Consider the following 15,343-nt stretch of genomic DNA (forward strand, 5'->3'; position numbering starts at 1 on the left):
GATGTGGGTTCGATCCCTGGCCTCGCTCCACGGGTGAAACGATCCAGCCTTGCCATGAGCTGTGGTGTAGGTCACAGATGGGCTCAGATCTGCTGTGGCTGTAGGCGGGTGGCTACAGCTCCAGTTGAACCGTCTAGCCTGGGAACTTCCATATGCCGCGGGTGCAGCCCTCAAAAGACAGAAAGAAAAAAGAAAAATTAGCAGATACCGTCTCCCTTTCAGGTTGAACGTCCAGGGTTTAATGGGTTCGGCAGTTCTGCCAGCAGGGGCGCTGTGCCCAGTGACCGAGAGGGAGGCCCGGCCTGCACTTCCCGCCCTGACCACAGGGGGCGAGCGCCTCGCCCGCCCACAGCGCTTGCGCGGCCCGGGCGGGCGGGGCTCCGCGCAGCTGCGGGTAGTTTTGTCCCCTCCGGCCCCGCGGCTGCGCGGGTACAGCTGCGGCGTCTCTGCAGAGGGAGCTCCGTCTCCTGGGGCCCCTCTGGGACCTCGGCTCAGGATGGTGTGGAGCTGCGTCTGTGCCGTCGCGAGCCGGGTTCCCTGCCGACTGGGCGACGCGGGAGGAAAAGGTGAGGAGACGCGGGAAGGGCTCAGGGGGAAGCTGGGATTTAGTTTTGCGTGCGGTATAGACGGCGTGGGGGTCGGGTTCCCGGCACTTCCCCGCGGTGTGTCCTTGGCCCCTGGGCCCTAAGTGAACTGACCCCGTGGGCTTCGTTCTGGGCTCTCCGTCGGTCCCGCTGCTCCGGGCGCCTCTTTTGAGGCGGTTGCACGCGGTTTTGGTGCCTGAAGCTTCGCAGTGGTGGGAAGTCGGGTTCTGGCCTCCCTTGGGGCCCGTTGCGTCTTTTCAGCGTCTGCATCCAGGTCTTCAGGTTCTCGGGCCTCTCCCGTCCTCGGTTAAATTTACCCCCAGGTCTTGAGTTCGTTTGGATGCAGTTGTGAGCGGGGTTGTTTCCTTTCTCTTGCTGACGGTTTGCTCATGTTTAGAAGTGCGGTTGATTTCTGGGTGTTGATGTTCCCATTTGAGTCATTTCATCTATTCAAGGATTTTTTTGGCGGAATGACGTGGAAAATTGGAACTCAAAAATCCCAGTGTTGGAGTTCCAGCGTGGCTCAGCTAAACGAATCTGACGAGCATCCACGAGGATGCAGGTTCGATCCCTGGCCTCGCTCCGTGGGTTTAAGGATCCAGCGTTGCTGTGGCTGTGGTGTAGGCCGTCGGCTGTAGCTCCAACTGGACCCCCAGCCTGGAAACCTTCATATGCAGCCTGGGAATTTACATATGCTGTGGGCGAGGCCTTAAAAAGCAAGCAAAAAAATTAATAAAAAGATTTGTTACTGGAACAAAGTGCCCCCCACCCCACGGGCTGGCGCTCACGATGTCTCTGTCGGCATTCGTGGGCGAGTCCAGAGCAGGTGGATGTTGGGGCCCAGGCTCTGACCCCCTTGTTTCTCCTCCCTGCTTCTGGGTGGGGTGACCACGTGGGCACGTTGCCCTCCGCCCTAGGATGCAGGCTGGCCAAGGCCCTCACCACCTCCGCTCCATCCCTTTGGTGACAGGAAACACTGGTCCAGCTGCAGGGGTGGGCAGGCTGGGAGGTGCAGGGCAGCCCCAGCTGGAAAGGGCACAACGGGTTTGGTGGGGGCTGGGTGGCTCTGCTGCGCAGGGTCCCCGGGGCGCTAGCTCCCAGTCGCTGGGCCCTGTGAATGTGGCTCGTGTCGGCCTGAGCTCTTTCCTGCTTTCTGGCTCTGGAAATCCTATGGGAGACGTCCCACCGCAGGTTAAGCTAATGCGTTCCGTGGAGGTGGCCAAGCCGAAGAGCTGCCGTTCAGACGGACGTGGGTGCTCACCCGGGACAAAACGACGGCGTGTGCGTGCGGATCGGGCACGAGGAGCGTGAGCGCAGCCACGTTCCTGCCTGAACGCCGCCTCTTGTGCGCTCCTCGGGGACGCCTGCCTCTGCTCCCGAGGCTCCCGAAACTCACGTACAGGGAGTGGAGGGGGGGCCCTGTCCAGTCTGAGACCCGATTTACCCTGTGTCCGAGTCCGCTCGGCGCTGCCACAGCGGATACCCGAGACCAGGCGCTTACACAGCAGACCTGTCTCCTCGCCTGGATGCTGTCTGAGATCAAGGTGTCTGCTTCTCTCCTTGGCCTGTGGACCTCCCGCTTCTCCCCATGTCCTCACCTGGTCGCCCTGTGCCTGTGTCCTCCTCTCTTCCTGTAGGACCTCAGCCCTACTGGATCGGGATCTACCCAGTGGCATCATTTTACCCTGACACCTCTTGAAAACCCCCATTTCCAAAGACAGTCACATCCTGGGTTCCTGGCGGTTAGGGATCCAGCACGTGAGTTTTGTGGGGACACAGCTGAGCCCACACCCTCCTGCTTAGGAGCTGTCTGGGCCTCTGTGCCTCCTTCCCTCAAATTCCATGGAGGTGGGGGTGGGTGTGCGACAGCCCAAGAAGAGGTCACTTGTCCAGGTCTTAGTTGGGGACAGGACCTTAGTTGGGGACAGTGCAGGGCCTTAGTTAGGGAGAGGGCAGGGACTGAGTTAGGCATAGTTTAGGGCATTTGTTGGGCATAGAGCTGGGCCTTGGATAGGGACAGCTTAGTCTAGTTAGGGAGCCCGAAAAGCCTTACTTAGGGAGAGCTTAGGGCATTAGCTAGGGACAGTATTGGGCCTTATTAGTGACAGCGCAGAGCCGTAGTTAGGGACAGCGTAAGTGTAGTTGGGCACAGCACAAGGCTTTAGTTCGGAGCAGGGCAGGCTCTCCTTAGGTGCCGTGCAGGACCGCAGTCAGCCAAAGCACGGGGCCTGAGTGAGGGACCTTGCCCAGCCTTTGTTAGGGACAGCTCAGGGCTTAGGTAGGGACAGCACAGGGCCTTAGTTAGGGACACTGAAGTCCAGTTAGGGACACACGGAGGCTGAGGTCATGAACGAAGGGTGGGAGTGCAGCGGTATTTTGGTGGGCAGGCTGTGCTCATCTCTGTGCCCTTTCTCTTGAGATTTCTCCCCAACGTCCTGCTCGCCTTTGCACCTGAGCCTCTTCCTGTCCCCGACTGGCGTCATGGGGATCTGACCTCAAGGCGTGTCTCGTTGCTTAAGGCAGGGTGACCTAAAGCTGGCTCTCCTGACTCAGTGGGGCAGCAGGGCAGCTGAGTGTTTTAAGGTCGTGGGATGTGGTAGGTTGGGGTGGGTATCCTGGGAGGTTTTGAGAAATACCCCACCTGTAGGGCTCTTCACTGTGCTTAGAGGGAGAGGACGACCCAAATCGAGCTGGCAGGTGCCCAGGATTAGTGCCCCCAGGAAGGACCGAGAGTTGCTGTTAGAGCACATGGCCACCAGAGGGCGCCAGAGCGCCAGCAGCGCCCCTGCCCCCTTGCAGCTCCCTGGCGGCACCTCCAGTCTCCGAGGTAGGAGCTGGGTCAATGGAGCCCCAGGGGGTGCCCAGAGCTTGGGGCTTGGGTACAGGGCACCTCTGACCACCTGCCCCCATTTCCCTCACCTCAGAGAGCAGGCACACCTCTGCCTTCACATCAGTGGTTCAGTTTTTGTCTGGTGGGGTGGCCCAGTGGCTAGAGAGTGACAGGCTGTCTGTGGTCTGAGTCCCCTTTGATTGTTTGGAGGCACAGCTCCACACCCGGAATTACCTGGCTCGAATCTTGGACGTGCGGTTTTCTAGACTCAGGCTAGCGTGGCATTTGGCTTCTGGAAGCTGGGCTTCTGGTCGTGAATGCAGTGTGTCAGCGTGGGGGTCTTTGGGGGAGGGGTCTGTGCTCATCCCTGTGCCCTTTCTCTTGAGAGTTCTCTCCAAAGACCCTTCTTCTTCCGTCTGAGCTGCTTCCTTCTGTCCTTGACCGTCTTGGGGGAACCTGATCTAAAGCCAAATCACGTGAATTAAGAGGGGGGCTGATTGATTTAAAGCCAGTCTTGTGACATAGAGTGTCAGACTCCAAATAGCGGGGTGGGTAGGGAGGGGTATGTGCCCTGGGAGACAGTGAGAAAAAAATACCCGCTCTGTTTGGCATTTCACTATATGGTGTTTAGTAGGAGCGGAGGAACGAAGTAAGCCTGGCAGGTCCCCAGGTCCCTCCTTTCAGCCTCTGGGACAGGGGAGGGAGGCAGGAGGAAGGGCGGAGAGTTGTTTTAGAGCGGGTGGCCGCTAGAGGGCGTCGCAGCACCAGCTGAGCCCCCCTGCTGCGTTCTGGAGGCCCCTCCAGCCTCAGAGCTGGAGTGAGCCGAATCCCAAGGATGTGCCCCCAGAAAAAGGCTTGGTACCGGGTGGCTTCTGACCCTCTGGCCCAAACTGCCTCACCTCACAGAGGGGACATAGTTCTGCCTTCAGATATGTGGGTGACTTCCAGCCTGCTCTCGTGGCCCTTTGGCAATACAGTTGGACAGGCTGTCTGGGGTCCGAGTGCCCTCTGGTTGTCCAGAGGCAGAACTCTGGGCCCAGAAATACCTGGCTTGAATCCTGGGTGTGCTGTTTTCTAGAATCAGGCTTGCAAGGGGTTTGGCCTCAGGAAAGCTGGGCTGGTGGTCGTGAATGGAGGGTGTGAAAGGGGTGCTATTTGGGTGGGGGAGCTATGCTCGTCCTTGTGCCCTTTCTCTTGAAATTGATCCCCAGCTTCCTTTTCCCTTCATCTGAAATCCTCCTCCTCTGCCCAACTCCTGTTAGGGGGGAAAATGCCTAAAACCCGGTGACATGAGGAAAGGGTGTGAGGTTACTGATTTAAAGCTGGGCCCCAGGGCTGAAGGGTCCAGATGGATTTAACGGCCACTCCTGTGCATTAAAAAGCAGGGTGGCTGAGTGATGGCAGGCTGGGGGGTGGTGTCAGGTGGGGCGAGGGCCCTGGCAGACCGAGAAAGCCGGGCCCCCTCTGCAGGGCCTTTCATGGTGCTCATGTTAGGGCACCGTTGACTGAACCGCTGAAACCGCCCCCCTGGGCCAGGCAGGACCCCAGCCCTTGCAGGAGTTGTGTCACAGCAGGTGGCCCTGAGGAGAAAGGCGGTGCTGCCCTGGAGACAAAGTGGGAAGGTTGGGAGGGCGCGGGAGGGGGGCAGACGGCCAGCCTCCAGGACCCTTAGACTCCGTCTCGGCTGAGAAGCACGTGTGACACCAGGAAGGCCCCCGGTCCCGTAACACCTGAGGCTTCGAGCCGCATGGCCGAGCCGTTCTCCTGGGCTCCCTCCCCTGCTGCCCTCCGCCTGGGCGTCCTTCCCAAGAAGCTTCTCCCTCTGCCAGCCGTGTGTCTCCTCAGACAATTCATTTCCCAGTGTCAGACAGGAGCCCACACTGGGCCCTGGAGGGGTCCCCTTCTGCCGCAGCTGGCGACTCTGCCAAGGCACCTTCCTCACCGGGACTGATATTCCGAACATCAGGCCCCAGCTCTGCTCCCTCATCCCCCGCTTCTCTCAGTCTGGCCACTCTCCCTCCCTCTGAAACCTCGGAAGACTCCGCATACTTCCATTTACCGTCGGCGCCGAGGCCGAGCAGGCCCTGGGGCGTCCTGGGAACAAGCCTTCCTGTGTCCCCTGCTTCGGGTTTTTAGGGAACCAGCTTCAGCCTCCATGACCTCCCCTGAGCTCCCAAAGGGCAGGTTCAAACTGCTGCTCATCAGGGAAGGGAGGGGAGGCAGAGACAGGAGACCAGTCAAGAGGCAGCAGGGCAGCCCCGGGACCGAGTCCTGGATCCCCTTCAAGGAACACGCATAACAGCCTGAGTCCCTCTGCAGAACGAAGCCCCCAACACGTGACAACCAGAGTGGAGGACCCCCGGAACCAGTCCTGGGGCCACGAAACACCGACTCTGAGGGGGAGTGAAAGCTTGCATCCACCCCCACCCTTGTCTGGCCCCTATTTTCTCTCCCCAAACTCTAAAAGCACCTCCTGTTCTTTCCCGAAGGCGGGCCCAGTCCTTAGGGCATGAGCCAGCTGTGGCCTCTTCTGCCTGCAAAGCAATAAGGCTGTTTTTTCCTCCTTCACCCCGAACTCTGTCTCCAAGTTTCTGTTTGACACCAGTGGACAGATGCCAAGTTTCGGCCACTGTACTGGGATCTGCCATTCTTGTCTCTGAGGGTTTTCTGAGAGACGGCAATCTTGTATTTCGGGGGTCTCTGACTAGGACGCCCCCCCCCCCCGTGTTTTGTGCATGAGATGTTGTGGCTTGTGATGGCCATTCTGCCCTGTGACATGGGACGTTCTGGTTCTGTTCCACTGCGGTGCCCTCTGGGGTGAATTCTGTCTGACTGGGAAGATTTTCGCTATGAGGCTAAGACTAAGAAAAAGACGCTTTATTTTAACACGGTGTGGCCGCAATATTCTTTAGATTCCAGAGAAAATTGGTCTAAATGAAACTCTTGAAAATTCCAAAACTGGTTCTCTTGGCATAGAGTTAGAAAAAGCGAGTTCGATACAGCATCTTTTCAGAATTCTGACCCTGGAGTTGCTGTCGTGGCGCAGTGGTTAACGAATCCGACTAGGAACCATGAGGTTGCGGGTTCGGTCCCTGCCCTTGCTCAGTGGGTTAACGATCCGGCGTTGCTATGAGCTGTGGTGTGGGTTGCAGACGCGGCTCGGATCCCGCGTTGCTCTGGCTCTGGTGTAGGCTGGCAGCTACAGCTCTGATTCGACCCCTAGCCTGGGAACATCCATATGCTGCGGGAGCGGCCCAAAGAAATAGCAAAAAGACAAAAAAACAAACCGAAACAACAAAAAAAAAAACAGAATTCTGACCCTGAGTGAACAAATCCTTCTGGAGAACTTGCGCTTCTGTCCACGCGCCTTGAGACCTGCAGACAGCCCCCCACATCCCACTCCTTGCCTCTTCTGCTCCCCAGCTGCACCTGCAGACTCAGATTTAAGGTTGGAGTTGTGTTGGGGAAGCCAAGAGTGGTGCCCAGAGCTGGGGTGTGGTAACGGGGCACCCAAGAGTCCTGGACAGTTTGCTTCCTCTCAGAAGAGGGGACATAGTTCTGCCATCGCAGCTCAGGTTCAGTTCCTGCATGACCCAGTGGCCCAATGGCTGGACAGTTTGACAGGCTGTCTCGGGCTTGAGTCCTCTTTGACACTTTGGAGGCCCAACTCTGGACCAAGAAATACCTGGTTTGAATTGTGACCATAGAGTTTGCTAGTATCAGGCTGCTCCAGGTGGAATTGAGCTTCCAGAAGGCTGTTCTTCTGGTTGTGAGTGCGCTGGGTCAACCCGGTGGTTTTTGGGGGGACAGGCTGAGTGCATACTCCTGCTTTTCTCTCTAGAAATCTCAAGCTTTTTCTCCCCCCCCACCTGGGACCCTTCCTACTCTGTCACACAGACGTGACAAGGCATCTTCCTTAGGCCGGCTGGTGTACGGAAAGCCTGAGTGGTCCTTGGTCTCACGCTGGGTCCCACGGCTGAAGGGCGCTGACAGGGTCAGAGCCCGCTCACCTCACTCACAGAGCTGGGGCACTCATTTCAGGGTGTGGGGTGGGTGTCCTGGCCGACTGTGAGGTCGTCATGACCCCGCCCGTAGTGTGCTTCAGTGTGCCCAGGGGGAGCGGGGTAAGGGCGGCACGCAGGCAATTGCCCCAGGCCCGCGCCGACCAGACTTTTGCTGTGGGAGGCGGAGGCAGGGCTGAGAGTTGCTGTGAGAGCACATGTCCACCAGAGGGCGCCAGAGCACAGCAGAGCCCCCTGCAGCTCCCTGCTGGCATTTCCAGGCTCAGAAGGGGATTGGAGATGCACCGATGGGACCCCAAGAGGTGCCTCTGACCCTGTGGCCCAATTTGCCTCAACTCAGTCAGGGGACGGAATTCTGCCATCACACGTCTAATTCAGTTCCTCTGGTCGGGTGGCCCCAAGGTGAGGGAGCGAGACAGGCTAACTCGGGTCTGAGTGTCCTTTGCTTGTTTTTAGGCAGAAATCTGGACCCAGAAACACCTGGCTTGAATGTGCGATGTGCAGTTTTCTAGAATAAGCCTGGTGGGGAGCTTGGCTTCTTGGGCTTCAGGGCACGAATGCACTGTGTCCATCGGTGGTCTTTTGGGGTGTGGGCTGTGCTCATGTGGGCTCTTTCTCTCTAGAGAGCTCCACAACCTCGATCTTCCCCCTGCACCCGAGCCCCTCCAGCCTCTGCAGGACACCCATTTGAAGGCCGCTGTCTAAATCCATGTAAGGTGAATTATGGCGGGGTTGTTTAGGATTCCGAGCAGAGTCCTGGGAAGGAAGGCTTCTGATTCCAAACCTACTCTCCTGACGTACATGGGAGGGCTGCTGATTTCAGGGAGTGGGATAAGGTCAGGTGTGGTGAGTGGCCTGGCCGACCGTGGACTGTGCGCCACAACCCCCACCATCGTTATTCTGAGTGTGATGAGAGGGAGACGGGTAGGAAAACCATGCAGGCACGTGGCCCAGGCAAGAGCAGACCAGGGTTCTTCTGGGAGGCAGAGGAAGGGCTGAGGCTGGCAGTTAGATGCCACGTCCAGCAGGTGGCGCCTGAGTGACAGCCGAGCTCCCCACCAGCTCCCTGACCACAGAACCAAGCCCGGGACAGGGTAGAACATGATTGGTGGAGGCCCGAGGATGTCCCAGACGTTTGCCTTTGGTTACACGGTGCTTCAGCTCAGAGGATTACGGTTCTCCCGTCACATCTCAGTTCCAGTCTCTGTGTAATCGTGTGGTCCAAGGGATAGAAAGTCTGACAGGCTGCCTAGGGCATGAGTGCCCTTTGCTTGTTTGAAGTACAACACTGGCTCCAGAAATCCTTGGCTTATATCTTGGGCCTGCAGTGTTTCAGAATCACGCTGCTGTGACACTTGCTTCTGGAAAGCAAGGCTCTGAGTGGTCAGTGCAGTGCGTCAGTGGGGTGGTACTGGGGGGGGGGCGGTCTTAGCAATTCTTGTGCCCTTTCTCTCTAGATACCTCCACCTCTTTCCTCCCCACCTGAGCCTCTTTCTCCTCTGCGGGGGACCCTGTACCAAGGAACCTACCAACATCCAGGGAAAGTGAATGACGCCTCAGAGGTCCTGGATCTCTCAAGCTGGGTGCAGGGCCGAGGGGTGCTGATGGATGGCCAGCTGGTTCTGTTTACTGACAAAGTGGGGTGTCAGATTCAGGGAGTGCGGTGGTCTCGTTTGGGGTGAGGGCCCTGGCTGACTTTGAGATAGTTCTGCCCCCACCCTGTGCTGCGAGGGAGAGGAGTTAGGAAATCAGGGCGGCAAGGGGCCCAGGCCAGTGCAGACCAGAGGCCTGCTTGGGAGGCAGAAGGGCTGAGTTGCTGTTAGAGCACATGGCCACCAGATGGCGGCCGAGCACTGGCAGAGCTGCTCCTCGGGCAGCTCCCAGACTTGACCTTCAGGCTCCAAGGCAAGGTTGAAAATGGGTCCTTGGCACCCCTAGGAGATACCCAGAGTCTTCCGTTTTGGTATGTGGTGCCTCTGACCCTCTAACCACATTTGCCTCCTCTGAGAGACGAGAAATAATTCTGCCGTCACATCTGTGGTTCAGTTCCTGCAAGGTCAGTTGGCCCAGTGCCTAGAGGGTTTGACAGCCTGTCTGGAGGCAGCTCTCTGGATCCAGAAATACCTGGCTCGAGTCTGTTTTCCAGAATCGAGCTGGAGTGCAGTTTGACTCCTGGAACTCTGGGCTTCTGGTTGAGAAAGGTACCAGGGTTTACAGCCAGTGGCTATTTGGGGATGGTCTGTGCTCCTCCCTGCGAATTTTCTCTCCAGAGGTCTCCTCCACAGCCTCCTCCTTCCCTCCCACCCGAGCCTCTTCCTCCCCTGCCGAGCCCGGGGACAAAGAACCCAGCCAGGTCCGGGTAATGTGTAGAAATGCTGGGTGAGCCTTGATTTCAAGCTGGGTCCAGGGCTGAAGGGTGCTGCCTGATGCAAAGCCTGCACATTTGACCTCAAAAGGGGCATGTTTGTGTCTGATTTCAGGGAGTGGGTTTGGGTCGGTGTGGAGGGAATTGCCCTGGTGACTTTGAGATCGTCATAACCCCGCCTACAGGGTATTTCAGGAGGCAGAGAGGGAGAGAAGGAAATTACACTGGCAGCAGGTCAGAGCAGAGCTGGGCTCCACTGAGGGAGGCAGAGGAAGGGCTGGGAGCTGCTGTTAGAGCCCAAGTCTCAACAGAATGTGCTGGGGCACCGGCAGAGCCCCATCTGCAGCCTCCCTGGCTGCACCTTCAGACTCAAACACAAAGTTGGGGATGGGTTGGGGAGGCCAAAAGAGGGGCCCAGAGCTCGTTCTGGTTACAGGGCACCTCCGAGTCTCTGGACAATGGGCCTCATCTCAGAAGAGGGACATAGTTCTGGCGTCACATCTCAGGTTCGATTCCTGCTTGGTCTGGTGGCCCAGTGGCTGGGGAATTTGACAGGCTGTTTTGAGTCTGAGTCTTCTTTGTTGTTGTTGTTTTTTGTTGTTGTTGTTCTTTGGGGCTGCACCTGCAGCATATGGAGGTTCCCAGGCTAGGGGTCAAATTGGAGCTGCAGCTGCTGGCCTATACCACAGCCACAGCAACATGGGATCTGAACCATGTCTGCGACCTACGCTACAGCTCTCAGCAACGCTGGATCCTTAACCCACTGAGTGAGGCCAGGGATTGAACCCACAACCTCATGGTTACTAGTCAGGTTCATTTCCACTGCGTCACCAGGGGAACTCCTCCTCTGATTGTTTGGAGGCACAACTCTGGACCCAGAAATACCTGGCTGGAATTTTGCTGGTACAGTTTGCTAGGATCAGGCTGGTCCATGTGGAGCTGGGCTTCCAGAAATGTCTTTATGGTGGTGAAAGCGCTGTGGCATCCCAGTTGTTTGGGGCACAGGCTGTGCTCATACCCATGCTCTTTCTGTCTAGAGATCTCACAGATTTTCTTCTCTCTCACCTGAGACTCTTCATCCTTTGCCTGACACCTGTTACAAGGAAGCTACCTGCCACCGGATACTGTGAATAGAGGCTGGTGGTCCTGGGTTTCATGCTGGTTCACAGGGCTTAAGAGTGATTTGTTCAGAGCCTGCTTGCATGACTCATAAAGTGGGGTCATTGTTTTCAGGATGTGTGGTGCTGTCATGGGGAGGTGAGTGTCTTGCTGGCATGTGAGGTAGTCATACCCCAACCTGTAGTGTATCTCACTGCTCCAAAGGGAGACCAGCAAGGACATCCTGCTGGCAGGTGCCCCGGGCCAGAGGAGACCAGGCTTCTGCTGAGGGAGGCAGAGGAAGGTCTGGGAGATGCTGTTTGAGCGCGTGTCCGCCAGAGGGCGCCAGAGCAGAGCACTATGTACCTGCTTGTTTGTATCTCCAGGCTCAGAAGGAATTGGAGTTTCGCTCATGGATCTTCAAGGGTGATTCCTGGAGCCTGGCACTTGTGTTCTTGGTACCTCTCACCCTGTGCTCAATTGGCCTCAACTCATTGAGGGGACAGAGTTCTGCCACCGCAAGTCTAATTGAATTCCAGGCTGGTGAGGTGACCACAACATGAGAGAAATGGACAGGCTGCCTGGGGTCTGAGTGTCCTTTGCTTGTTTGGAGGCAATTCTGGACCCAGAGACACCTGGCTTGAATGTTAGACATGCAGCCCTTTAGAATAATCCCTGTGGGGAGTTTGGCTTCTGGTCATGAATGCAGGGTGCACCTGTGGTGGCCTTTTGGGGGTGGGCTGCACCCATGGCTGGATTTTTCTCTCCTGAGATCTGCACAACCTCCATCTTCCCTCTGCACTTGCCTGAGTTGCTTCAGCCTTTTCAGGACACACATTTGAAGGCAGCTGTCTAAATCCATGTAAGGTGAATCACAGCTGGGTTGTTGAGGATTCCAAGCAGAATCCCAGGGAGGAAGGCTGCTGATTCAAAGCCTTCTGCCCTGACATAAATAGCAGGGTTGCTGGTTTCAGGGAGTGAGGTAAAGTCAGGGGGGTTGAGTGGCCTGGCCGACTATGAGTGAGCCATGCCCTGCATATCGTGCATTTGAGTGTGCTGAGTGGAAGTGGAGTCAGAAAAATCTCACTTGGGAGTTTCCATTGTGGCTCAGTGGTTAACAAATCCAAACAGGAACCCCGAGTTTGTGGTTTTGATCCCTGAGTGAGGCGCTCAGTGGGTTAAGGATCTGGCGTTGCCATGAGCTGTGGTGGAGGTCGCAGATGCGGCTCGGATCCTGCGTTGCTGTGGTTCTGGCGTAGGCCAGAAGCAACAGCTCCAGTTAGACCCCTAGCCTGGGAACCTCCATATGCCCCAGGTGCGGCCCTAGAAAAGACGAAGAGGAAGAAAGAAAGAAAATCTCCCTTGCAAGTGCTCCAGGCGCGTGCAGAGCAGGGTTCGTCTGCGGGAGGCGGAGGAAGGGCTGAGATCTGGTGTTAGGGCCCCTGCCCAGCAGATGGCGCCAGAGTGAGAGCAGAGTTCCTGCCCCCCCACCCATGTCCCCCCCGCAGCTCCATGGCTGCATCAACAGGCGCAGATTCAGAGTGGAAAGGGATTGGTGGCGGCCCAATACGTTCAGATGTTTTCCTCGGGGCACGTGGTTCAGTGGACACTTGCCCAGGGTGCCTCAACTCAGAGAGGGATTAAGGTCCTGCCACCCCATCTCAGGCTCAGTCTCTGGACTGTCCTGTGGCCCAATGTCTAGAGAGTTTGTCAGGCTCCCTGGGGCCTGAGTGCCCTTTGCTGGTTTGGAGGACAACACTGGACCCAGAAATCCCTGGCTTCAGTCTGGTGTCATGAAGTGGTTTGGAATCAGGATGCTGTGAAATTTGGTTTCTGGAAGCCTGGGTTTTTTGTTGTGAATGCAGCATATCAATGCACTTGTATACGGGGGGCAGGTCTCAGCCTCTCCCTGTGCCCTTTCACTCTAGAGCTGTCTACATCCTCCTCCCTCCCACTCCGCCTGAGCTGCCTACTCCTCTTCGGGGGACCCCTGTGCCAAGGAACCTACCTTGATCCAGATGCGGTGTATAAAGCCTGGGATCCTGGATCTCAAGGTGGGCGCAGGGCGGAGGGGCGCTGACTGAGGCCAGCCGGCTCTGTTGACTTACCAAGTGGGGTGTCTGATTCAGGGAGTGGGGTGTTCTCAGTTGGGGTGAGTGCCCTGGCCAACTTTGAATAGTCCTACCCCTGCGCATCATGCATTTCAGTGCACTGCGAGGGAGAGGAATCAGGGAATCAGGCTGGAAACTACCCAGGCCTGTGCAGACCTGGGTCTGCTGGGGAAGGCCTGGGAGTGGCTGTTTTGGAGCAGATTATCAGAGATGGGGGCCGGGCACCAGCAGAGCCCCTCCCCTGAGCTTACAGACCTCACCTCAGGCTCAGGCGCAAGGTTGGCGATGTGCCCCCGGCACCCCAAGGAGGTGCCCAGAGCCTTCCATCTTGGTACCTTGTGCCCCTGAACCTCCGGCCCATTTGGCCTCCTCTGAGAGTGGGGAAATAAGTCTGCCATCACATCTGTGGTGTAATTCCTTCCTGGTCACTTGGCCCAACGGCTAGAGATTTTGACAGACTGGTCTGGGTTCTGAGTGCCCTCTGACTGTCTGGAGGCAGATCTCTGGATCCACAGGTACCTGGTTTGAGGCTTGGGTGTGCAGTTTTCTAGAATCACGATGGAGTGCAGCTTGACCTCTGGAAAAGTGGACTTCAGGTTATGAAGATGACCCGACGATCCAAATGGCAGTTGTCTTGGGATGTACAGTGCTGGTGTCTGTGCCTTTTCTCTCCAGCCGTCTCCTCCACACCCCCCTCCTTCCCTCCCATGTTAGCCTCTACTGAATCCAGTGACAAGGAACCCACCCAAATCCAGGTGATATGAAAAAGGTTGGGTGATCTTGATTTCAAGTTGGGTCCAAAGTCGACGGTTGCTGACTGATTAAAAAACTGCTCACTTGATTTCAATAGGGGTGTGTGGGGGGGGGCTGATTTCAAGGAGTGGGGTTGTGTCACGCCTGTGGGTAATTGCCCTGATGCCCTCGAGACAGTCATAACCCACTTGTCATGTGTTTCAGTAGGCAGAGAGTGAGAGGAATAAAAAGTCTTGCTGGAAGGTGTGCCAGGCCAGAGCAGAGCAGGGTTCTGCTGAGGAGGCAGAGGAAGGGCTGGGAATTGCTGTTAGAGCGCATGTCCACCAGATGGTGACAGAGCACCAGCACAAACTCCCCCTCCCCTTGCCTGAGCCTCTGCAGCTCCCTGGCTGCAACTCAAGACTCAAATATACGTTGGAGATAGGTTGGTGGAAGCCCAGTGTGGTGCCCAGAGCTGGGGCCTGGTTATAGGGCATTTCCAAGTCTCTGGGCAATGTCCCTCCTCTCAGAAGAGGGGATGGAGTAATGCCATCACATCTCAGGTAAATTCCCTCACCGTCCAGTGCCTAGAGAGTTTGACAGGCTGTCTTAAATTTGAGTCCCCTTTGCTTGATGGAAGGCCCACCGCTGGACCCAGAATTCCCTGGCATGAATTTTGGCTATCCCGTTTGCTCGTATCAGGCTGGTCCACATAGAGTTGAGCTTCTAGAAAGCTGGCCTTCTGGTTGTGAGTGTACTGTGTCAACCCAGTGCTTTTAGGGGGCAGGCTGCACTCATGCCCATGCTCTTTCTCCCTCCAGGTCTCCTCAAACTTCTTCCCTCACACCCGAGTCTCTTCCCCCCTAGGAGTCTCCTGTCTCTTCCCCCCCTAGGAGTCTCCTGGTGCATGGAATCTACCAGAAACTGGGTAATATATATAAATCTGGGTCATCCCTGGCTTCACGCTGGATCCAAGGGCTGAAGGGTGCTGGTCAATGTGGAGCCTGCTCTCATGACTTACAAAATGGAGGGGATTTCAGGGTGTGGGGTGGTGGTGTGTTGGGTGAGGGTCTTGGCTGACTGTGACAGTGCACCCGACAGGGAGAGGAGGAAGAATATCATGCTGGCAATTGCCCCAGGCCAGGGCACACCAGAATTTAGCTGCGGGACACAGAGGAAGGTCTGAGAGTTGCTGTTAGAGGACATGTCCTCCAGAGGGCGACAGAGCACCAGCAGAGCCCGCTGCATCTCCCTGCATCTCCAGGCTCAGATTGGACTGGAAAGGGACCCATGGAATCCCAAGGAGGGGCCCAGAGCCGGGGGTTTGTTTTCGTGGTGCCCTGACACTGCGGCCCAGTGGGACTCCAGTCAGTGAGGGGATGGAATTTTGCCATCAGGTATCTGATTCCATTCCTGCCAGTCAGGCGGCCAGAGTATGAGTGAGTGTGACTGGCTCTCCGGGGCCTAAGTGTCCTTTTCTTGTTTGGAGGCTGGACCCAGAGAAACCTGGCTTGAATCCTGGACATGCCGTTTTCAAATCAGCCTGGCAGGGTGTTTGAAGCCTAGAAACCTGAGCTTCAGGGTGTTAAGGTCGTACGTCT

The 15,343-nt window shown here is 56.8% G+C and overlaps 1 long non-coding RNA gene across 4 annotated transcripts in view; it reads left to right on the forward strand.

Moving 5' to 3' along the window:
* The window catches only part of LOC100628214, a 31,750-nt gene continuing 16,810 nt past the window's right edge, over nt 404-15,343 (forward strand). For 2 of the 4 annotated variants that reach the window (XR_002337429.1, XR_002337426.1), the window contains exon 1: nt 404-566. This is a non-coding gene — a long non-coding RNA (uncharacterized LOC100628214). Of the gene's footprint in view, nt 567-7,162; nt 9,493-13,604; nt 14,671-15,343 lie in introns of those variants that run through there. The other 2 variants (XR_002337427.1, XR_002337428.1) reach the window with 2 other exon arrangements.

This window comes from Sus scrofa, chromosome 12 (genome assembly GCF_000003025.6).
Source record: "Sus scrofa isolate TJ Tabasco breed Duroc chromosome 12, Sscrofa11.1, whole genome shotgun sequence".
NCBI lineage: Eukaryota > Metazoa > Chordata > Mammalia > Artiodactyla > Suidae > Sus > Sus scrofa.